This window comes from Fulmarus glacialis, unplaced genomic scaffold (assembly GCF_000690835.1).
Source record: "Fulmarus glacialis isolate BGI_N327 unplaced genomic scaffold, ASM69083v1 scaffold14167, whole genome shotgun sequence".
Lineage (NCBI taxonomy): Eukaryota > Metazoa > Chordata > Aves > Procellariiformes > Procellariidae > Fulmarus > Fulmarus glacialis.
The window spans coordinates 46640-56425 of NW_009221359.1; the positions used below are offsets into that span (position 1 = coordinate 46640).

General features: G+C 37.4%; 1 long non-coding RNA gene across 1 annotated transcript in view; it reads left to right on the forward strand.

The window, feature by feature from the left end:
- LOC104079156 overlaps positions 1 to 9786 on the forward strand; it is a 13936-nt gene that overhangs the window by 1040 nt on the left and 3110 nt on the right. Inside the window, exon 2 of the long non-coding RNA XR_683547.1 lies at positions 3594 to 3677. This is a non-coding gene — a long non-coding RNA (uncharacterized LOC104079156). The remainder of the gene's footprint in view (positions 1 to 3593; positions 3678 to 9786) is intronic.

The following is a 9786-nucleotide window of genomic DNA, read 5'->3' on the forward strand; positions in this document are numbered from 1 at the left end:
ACATAAAGAAAAGCGGTATAAGGTTGACATTACATTATCTGAGCTCTTCTAGGATCTTAGACATGTGTGTGGTTGGGAAAGCGAAAAAGAGACTTGGAAAAATCATGCTGCACTTACAGCCTGGCCATTTTCTCACAGAGATCAAATGCAGTGTTTTCACTGGAAATAAAAATATTTGTTTATTATTCCTGAACAGATTCTTCCCCATTTTCTAAAAATCTGTGCTATAGCTTGAAACTGTAGGTTAAAAGTTCCTCCAAAGCTGTTTGTGGGAAGCCCAGGCCTCCTTAGCTTCTTTGACAAGGGTGTTGACGATTTAAGGTCTCCAGCCTGCCCTGAGAGATCACTTATATCGAACAGCAGATGAAAAGCCAGTGCAGATGTAATTTATCGTCGGCGTTTCCTTCTAAAGAATAATTGTGGAGACTTGGCTAGATCAATAATATGGATTTTTGTTGTTAGGTCTTGTAGTCTGCACCATAATGAGAGATAGGGGACAGTGGCTGTTTTCTAATAGAAAATAAAGGATTGGTTTCCGTGTCTTTCTACATTTGAATGCAAAATGGCACACTTGAAACTAATTCAAGTTGTTAAGAAAAGGACCATTTTCTATCGCATTTCTGCTATCATATAAACATGGCAAGTTAGATCAGCCCCCTGTATAGCAAGTGAAATATTGCCTTTACATTTTCCTAAAAGTTAAAAAGTCGCAAATTCTGAAGTTGGAATGATAAAATTGTTAAGCATATCCAGAAGAATGTAAAATACATCTATGTATCAATACATGCACATAACATCAAATGAAATATTATGTCTAGATATGAGGGATTCAACCCACATCAAGCTTCAGGCATAAGAAATACTGTGCAGTTGAACTTAAAGTCACAGATGATGAAGTTTTCTCTGTGCGTTTGTGTGGATGTATGTATTTGTGCATATACCATGATACATACACAAATAAGGTAATTAATTCATTAATATGCCTGAAAATGAATGTTGCAGAAAACCAAATGCATCACCACCTTTTCTGAGCTTAAAAAGCAGGGGCCAAATCTCCTCCAGTCTCATGTTTTCACATCCAAAGCCTCAAGGACTCCCTCAAGAGCCCTGCCTGCATGAGAGCTCCCAGATCTGACCTAGAGGAGTGTGGAATATTTAACTGGTAATCATTCTATAGGATGGATCAATTTCCCTATTTTAAAGCTGTTGGTTGGTTTTGAATAATTTCTCTGTGGCTCAAAAAGCTGTTCCAAAGGCCCAAATATAAACTACCCATTAAATCTGTAAGCTTGCAAAGATGCTATGGGTACTCTGTGTCCTCATTAGTGTATGAAGTTGCAGGCCATATTGAAGTCTGCCTCTAGATGTTAAACACAACATGAGCTAATTTATGACAATATATAGATGATGAGCAATTTCTTGGTAGGCATGGAACAGCATTTAACTTTAAAGTGTGAATTTTATGCTGCGGTGTTAGGCATTACAGCTAGTTAGAAAGATTTATACTTAAAATTGATTGATTAATTAATTAAATTAATATTTAATTATAATTAAGCATTATGTGTAGTCCTATTCCTCTTCTCTGATATTTTGATGAAGTGCTACATGCTGAAGATCCTGATTTAACAAAAAAAAAAAATCAAAGGAAAGAGATTGTGCAGAAATCTCTATGTAACAATCATCTGTAACCCCAGCGATAATATTACTGACAAACATTTTGCAGTAAAATTCAGACTTTGTTACATCATTTAGCACATATGCATTCTTCATGCGATAGTTAGGATGGGTTTCCATTCTGCTTTTTCTGTTTTGTTTTTTTTTTAATTCAATTATAATCACAGATGGCTAGAAGTGACTAAAAGGAGGTAGGAAATTATTTTGCACCTTAGATACTGTCTTGGGATACTCTCATCAAAGGACCAAATTTTAAAAAAAGCCCCAAATCCTGTAAAATTTCAGTCTGCTTTCAATGACCAGAAAATAACAATACACCGTTTGCTTTATTCTGAAATGGAGATTAATATGTGCCAATCACATTTCATAGCTTAGCTACCTGGTGGAGGTTAATCAGCATTTTTATGATCCCATTTTAGTGGCAGGGTTCAGGCTGCCTTGGAAACTTTGAAGGAATTGCTTTCCTCCTTGTAGCACGGGGCCCAGGGACTCCTGCGCTGCGGCGACTGGGGTGGGGAGCTGGGGTTCCCCTGGGGCCCCCGTCGAGGCAGTAGTGGGAGAGGGCAGCTGGTCTCTGTGGTGCTCTCCGGGGAGCTCCCACTCAGGATACAGCCTCTTGCTTATATTAGTGACATCCAAAGTTAACTGAGGCACTGTGCTTTTCCAGAAAGTCCGTGTATTAGTGTGTCTGGTTATGTGGGAATAAACAACGTGGAGGCTTCCATCCCTCTGTCTTCACAGGAGGACTTGGTAATGTGACACCCGACCTCTTAACCCAGCCGTCTTTTGTAGAAACTAAATTTCCTTCCCCATGGGGAAGAATTTGAAGACGACTGTTAGTTTCAATGAATTCAGCTTCATTGCCCCTCTCCACTATGTTACTGCAAAAGGAGACAATTTGGCTCCAAATGACTAATGCGACTCTTTTTTAAAAAAATATTTTAAAAATTTCAGTCTTATCTGAGGTTATTGAGCCTGTATCTGAGGTTAGCATTATTAATTCATAATGACCTTCCATGCGGCCTTCATGGGCTGAGATTGCTGTGCATGTTAGTACATACTGAGTAAAAATATTTCTGTGAAATGATAGACTGTATTTATAGACAACAGAGCAAAATCCTAGCTTCTCTTAAAAAAAAAAAAATACTAAGAAGAGAGCATTTACGCACTTTTAATGAGTAGTGAGCTTGCCAAAATCTCTCAAATTGGTCCAGAGGTTTGGAATGAAGAATTATCATTTGAAGATGAACCATACGAGTTCTGCTGCAATTTCAGTAGCAATCCCCAGACCTGTTTTCTTTATGTCATGAAAACTTCAGAAACATAAACAGTGCTGAATTGCCACTGGTACTGAATAATGTGGCTTTTATTGTTGCCTGGGCTTTTCTGTATATTCAAGAAAATAATTTAATATTTATTAATAAATAGAAGGTAACTAAAGATGACTGTGATCTAGTCTGTTGAAAATTTCTCAGTACCCTTAATTTGTTAGTAAATTCAATAGATTTTATTTAAGCAGAATCATATATACAGTATATTAACTTTTTTTCCAGGCAATCTTTACTCAGCACAGAAAGGCCAGATGTATGGGAATTGTAAAAAATCAGGATATGCATAAAAACTGTTCAAGTGCATAAAGCAGCCCCATCTGGAAGACATCTAACAGAAATGAAGTTGTACAAAACCATTCCATTGATAATAAAGCTAATTTTTATGGGTCTGACAAGTATGTAATTATGTTCAGTGGTGCTTTTCAGATTTTATCACAGTCAATAAACCGCAGTGGTAATTTCATTCCCATTTGACATATTTACATGGAAACATTTGATTGGAGGAATTAGTAACCCTGAAAGCCTTGATAGATATGTTTTAATGATCTGTGACCTCCGCAGTCCCTCATCTGTTTATTGTTGCAACAGGCGAGAAGTCGTTCCTCTGTGACCTTTGTGGCTTTGCCGGCGGGACACGTCATGCCCTCACCAAGCATCGGCGGCAGCACACAGGTCAGTAAAGCTGTCTTTACTCTTTGCTATATTTTCTCCAGCAAGGGAGTCCCTCTACACTGGGGAGTAACGCAAGTCAAATAGCACGTTACAGCACAAATAATACATCAGCTCATTGTTTACTTTGCTTTTTCTCGTTTTTGTAAAATCGTCATGCCCAAGGTCTGCATCAAATCTGTTAGCTGGGAGTTTGAATAATTGCTTGGGGGGCGAGTGGGGGGTATTTCTGGTGTTTTTTTCTGAAGGAAGTAGAATTGTAAAGACTGGCTTTCTTCTTTAAATGAGTGCTAAGTCTACTAATTTTTTTTTTCCAAGGCCCAAATAGATTACCTACTGTGAAGATTTTGCAAGAGTCTGCTAGAATGTCCCTGGGTGAAAATTAGAGACTACATATAGATTAATCCATTATTTTGGACTGAGACATAGTTGAAAGCTAGTGTTGTTTCAGTTGCCCTTTTGTAATTTTAAGATAGTTTGTAATTAATAGGTGCAACTTTAAGAGTTACCACATGGTTGGCATGTAAAGCAGGATTTCTCTCCCAGAATTAGTAAAGCTTTCCTACTACCTGGTTATAAAAATTTAATATCAGAAAAAATTAAATTGGTTCTTAGTTTCAGAAGACCAGAAAATGTGTAAGTATTAAACATTTATTAATACATTTTACCTTAATTGTGCTTTTTAGTAGTTTCTTGTAAGCGTGATTATTTGAATAGATTTTGTTCAAACAGACGCAGAAGTGTTGCTCCTTAAGCCACTGTAGTTTTTGTTTTACTGACTATCATGAGGATAATGCAATATCCTCAGGAATTGCTGTGTGACTTAAGTGACCATTGTCTAATGTACAGTGGAAAGAAATGGCTAACAAATAAGAAGCTGTAGTGGTTACATCATGAATTTTCCATGGATTTTGTAAAGGAATCTCAGTGGGAGATTTTATTACGTCCCTGAATAAACTAATCTTGATTCAGGACATACACCATCTAAGTGCGTAAATTCCTGGAGAGCAGCTACTCTTTTTCCTGAGAGCCTGAAGCCATTCTTTCCACCCTGTTTTCAGTTTATTAAAGCAACCATATTTTGGAGGAGAGTCTGATGCTTTCAAAAAGGTGGGTTTGAGAGATTGAATCTCAATCTCATTTGCGTGAGAGTACTGCCGCAGTCAGTTCCCATTCACTGCAGGAACTTTGTTTTTTTAAAGTGTCCAAGAAAAGGCATTTAGTAAATATAATAAGTTCTCTTAGTACTACACTCTCTGAATGATAACAGGAGCAATTGCAGCTACTGGAATGGAAGTTGTATGCTTCAGTTGTAACTAACGGCTTCCATTATTCTGGAGCTTTGAAGAATTTTCACATGTTGGCTGAAGTTTACCAAATGTGGGCTAAGAATGAAAATTATTTTTTTTTTCTTTAGCAGAAATAAATCATTCCTATCAATAGGATGGGAACTACCTTTTGTTTTTTATTGGCCTGCCATGTGGCACACTGGGATAATGCATATGTCTAGGACTCATAGTCAGTGCAGCCACCCAAATGGTAAAAAATCATTTCAGAATGGAAAAGTGGAAGAAATGCCTATTCTTGTCTTCTCCCTTCTTGTCTTTACCTATTATGTGAGTGCAGATCTGGTTTCTCAGAAATGTAAACCCTTGTTATAGATTATATGGTGTTTTGTTGGTATCATTAGGCCACAAGCCGATAGAAAAAATATTTTATTTCCTGGTTTATGTGCAAAATTAGGCTGAAAATATGGTATGTTCCTGGTGAAAAGCTGTCCAGGTTTTCGATGGCATTTTGCCCTTCTTTTGCCAGTATGGTAGAGACTTTTGTGCTATGATCACAGGGATTCGCAGGTTATAGATCACGAAGCTTGCATCTAGCAGGCATAACTTTATATTTTATGTCAGGACTGGAGGCTCGTTATTACTTTGCTATTAACTTTATGCTATACAGGACAGTATCTCAGAGGCAGAGGGATCTATCTTTTTGGCATTTATCTGCCTCTGTGGCACAAACAATCAGAGATGATTCTTTAGCAGAAAAATTATCTGTAGCTTCTATTTGTTTCAAGGAGAATGACACAATCCACCTTTGCCTGCATTGTTGCACTTATATGGGTTCCCTCGTATTTTCATCCAGTGCACAACTTTATCTCAGTCCTTAGCTGCACGCACTCCTCTTTGTATCTGTATTTTTTCTTCTGTGTCCCCAGTTGGCACAATTTTCCCAGAGCAGAATGCCAAAGCAAATTACAATCAGGTATGAAAGGGATAGGTATCAAAAATAGTCTAAATGGCTTAAATAATTCCCTACTGTAATACAAGCTGTCTAGGGGGCTGACACAGAACATCTTCCAATCCAAGATTTACTTCTATCACCTGTCAGAGACCCTTGATTCAAGGGCAAATGAGCAAATCCTCACATGTAGTTGAGGAGTCTTAACCAGCTTAACAAGCCTCCTCTCGTCCCAGCTTCAAGGCCTGAGGTGTCCTGACACCCCAGAGAAATGTTCAGCTGCTGATAGATATTTGACACAAGAGAGGACTCTAGGACCAGCCACTTAGACTTTCGATGCTCTTCATTCTGGTATTTCTTACTCTGTTCCTCTCTTTTTAGATGAGATTATTTTTATGTACCTGGAGAAATAGCTTTACCTTGTGAAAGATGCATTTTCTTTGGAAACATTACAGTATAACTCAGTATGAATAAAGCTGGCAGAATCTGGCCCTCGGTCACTCGTGGAGCAAACTGTAGGGACTGGTTTGGTAAATAGGATGTTATCCCTGGAAGATATGTTTTTGGTTTTTAAATGTAGAAGAAGTACAGGAATGTTAAACTGAAAGAAAAAGCCATTGAAAAATTTTTGTATTTAATTTATTTGCAAACGTGATGCATCTCCATACAGATTTCCTTGATACAGGCTTTCTCAACTGTAAAGTAGAACTGTGAAGTAGAAAAAAATAATTTGACCTATCAAGAGATCTCTGGTGTTTCACCAATTGACGTTTTTATTCTGTATGAAATATGTTATGTCCTTAATGACTGACCTGGTCCTGTGAGAAGCGCACACTTTGAACGCAGACTAAGCTAAGTCTTCGGCTGATTTTGTCCTGGTAAAATGTTCTAGTATTATTTTATGATCTGAATGTATCTTCTTCCAGTCCTATTCTGCAAAAATCAATCTATGAAATTCTGCAAGTCTTTCACTGGCTATGTAAATATCAGTGGCCTGATCTTCTATTTTGTGAATTGAAGCAATTCGAGAACTTCAAGAGTGGTCCAGAGTTTGACCAGAATTTTATCACACTGTACAAAATACTTACATCTCTGTCTTTGTCGAATGCTTTACAATAGACGCTTGTGGCTGCCTAGGCTGTGAGCAGAAACTGTCTTAAGAAACTTAGACCACTTGCAATATCAGCTGGTGCTATGTGGTAAATAAGAGACAGCTTGCGGTGCTGCAAGAATGTATATGCCGTAGTTCTGGTGCCTCAACATGACTGGGAGGAAAAATTTTCATCTTTTGAGTCATCCTGAAACAATTTTTTTTGATTCGTATTTTGTCCCAGTAAGAAAATCTGCCTGAAGATAGGGAGATAAACAATGTTGCAAATTTTAGTGTTGTCTGAATTTAGAATTAGTTGAATTCCACAGAGAATTTAAGCGATTACCTGAATTTTGTAATAAAAAAGAGTAAATAACCTCTAAATCAGCCACCAAAAACACACACACACACACACGAAAGAAACATAGAATATTATATAATTTAAATATTTTGCCTTAATCATGATCAACTAGGAAATTGCATAAGAGAGAAAAAACAAGCAAGGGTAATTGGGTAATGAAATGAAAACATGAAAACTCTTAATTCTTCATTTTAAAATGTCTTCTTTTTATGTTCTTGTTGTTATTGTTCTGCTCTCGTCCTTTGTTTGTCTGCCTTTTGGTATCACTCTAGTTTTCTCAGTAAACTTCCTTTTCGTGCTGTAGTAGCTGGCTCAGTCCAACAGTGCTGATCAGTCACAGCCTGTGTTCTCTTGCTTGAAATTCCTTTTTTAATGCTGGTTAGTAGTCCTGCAAATTGCAAAAACCCCATCTTCATATCTTCACGTTCTACACAATGGCAGTCTACATTCGCTTCTCGTGTGTTGGTTGTGGTGGAATCTTCCTGGAGATCATAGAAGTACATTTACAGTAGCGGAGCGTTAGAGGGCAAGTACGCTTACTGTGCACAGCAGTTCTATGACAGTCACCCTGAACCTATGGAACTGCTTAAGAAGATTGTGTCTTTGTTCAAATATTTTCATGAATTTTTGAAGATGGTAGCTTATATCGTACAGATCACTGTTTGTATGATTGCTTCTGCTCACTCATTTCAATCTTGCGCTTCTCAAGACATTTATAGGTCAATGTAATAAAGAAAGAAAATTTAATAATATATGTGTTTTTATCCAGATGAGTGACTCACTTTGTGTTTCTATTTCTCATGTGAACTGCTCTTTGACTTTAATGTGTAGTTACATTACTCGGCATTGAATTTAATGTCTAATGTAGCCTCTTCCCTTCAACTTCCCCTTTTAAAAAAATTATAATGTTGAATACCACAGAAAATGTAGCACAGTAAGAAAACTTACTGCTCTTTTCAGCAAGAGGAGAGGTGAAATTTGAAGAGGATCTGTGTTGTTTTTCCTTTTCCGTTTATGCCAACGTTTGCAGTAGAGTGTGGAACTTGATTATAGCAAACCTTCGGCCAGAAATGACACCAAAAACCTGGGTATCTTAAAACTTTCTCTCTACCCAAGAGAAATTGTCTAGTGGAACAGGTTTTCTCCCATTTCTCAGCATACAAATGTCAATCATTTTTTGCTATGGAAGAGCAACACTATGGCATCTACAGGGTTTCTCATAAGAAAGCAAGGGATCAAGGATGTACTTACTGTCTTACAGGCAAAAAAGTTGACCAGACTAAAAGCAAACAGAATTTACTTTAATATTCTTCAGGCTTCGTTAGCAAGCCCGTAAGTGCCTCTCCAGGGAACAGCCTTAACAAACACTAGAAATAGTTGGAAATAAAAAGAAAAAATCCTGTAACATGTAAGCAGATGGCTGCATTTTGTGGTCTACTCATTCCTTAGGTCAAATGAAACTTGCAGGATTCTTTCTGTGCTGCTCAACACATCATGTGAAAGACAAATAGGACTAAAAGCAATAGTTTCCTTTGAGAAAGATTTCTTCCATCTTACTAAGATTCTGATTAGTTGCTCAAGACTTGCAAATTGAAGGCACCATTTGATTTTTATTTTTTTCCTTCATTTATGTGAAAGCTGGATCCTCAGTAGCACATTCATATAAATGCTGTATATAATCTGTAGGTAGAAATTGTTTGGACAGTCATGATTATAAATAAAAATTTCACTTTGCCATCCACAAATCAATGTCTATCACCAGTTTTTACAGCTTTTGTTATTGTGTTATTTCATTTTTCCTTTAAAAAGTACACGTTAAGTACATAACTGCACAGAGAAATTTATGATTGCAGTAAGGTATACTCTGTGTCCTAAAAAGCTCATCGTCAAAGACAGAGAACTCAAAATAGGTAAAATCAGAGAAAAGAGGAAGAAGGAAAGAAAAAGAAAGCTGTAATTTGGGGGGGAAGAAGCTAAGACAGATGCTAAAAGAAGTCAGTGGAGAATTTGGAGAGGCAAGAGAAAAAGAAAGCCTTAGTCATGATGGTTTAAGAAGAGCAGAATGGGTAGAGCTGATGAGGCTAGCTGGTTAACAGCAGGCTTAATAACTGCTTTTGTACAGTCCGGTGCTCCCCATGATCTGACCCTTTTATCAGTTGCTTTCCCAAACTTTGATTGTTGGACCTAAAATTTTCCATGTCGAGTGACTTAAACAACTGATGTACTTCAGAAGTTGCTTGCAGTATTGTCAAAAAAGCAAAACTATTTCTTCTTTTGTGATCCTGTGGTTAGGAAACATAGTTTTTTGAAAGTGCTTGTGTTAAAAACCAAATAAAAACCCTGAAAGATAGTGGGTCCTTGATCTTGGAACGTGTGTCCTTCCTTCCCCCCCCCCCCCCTCCCACACCTGACTGCGCCTCTTC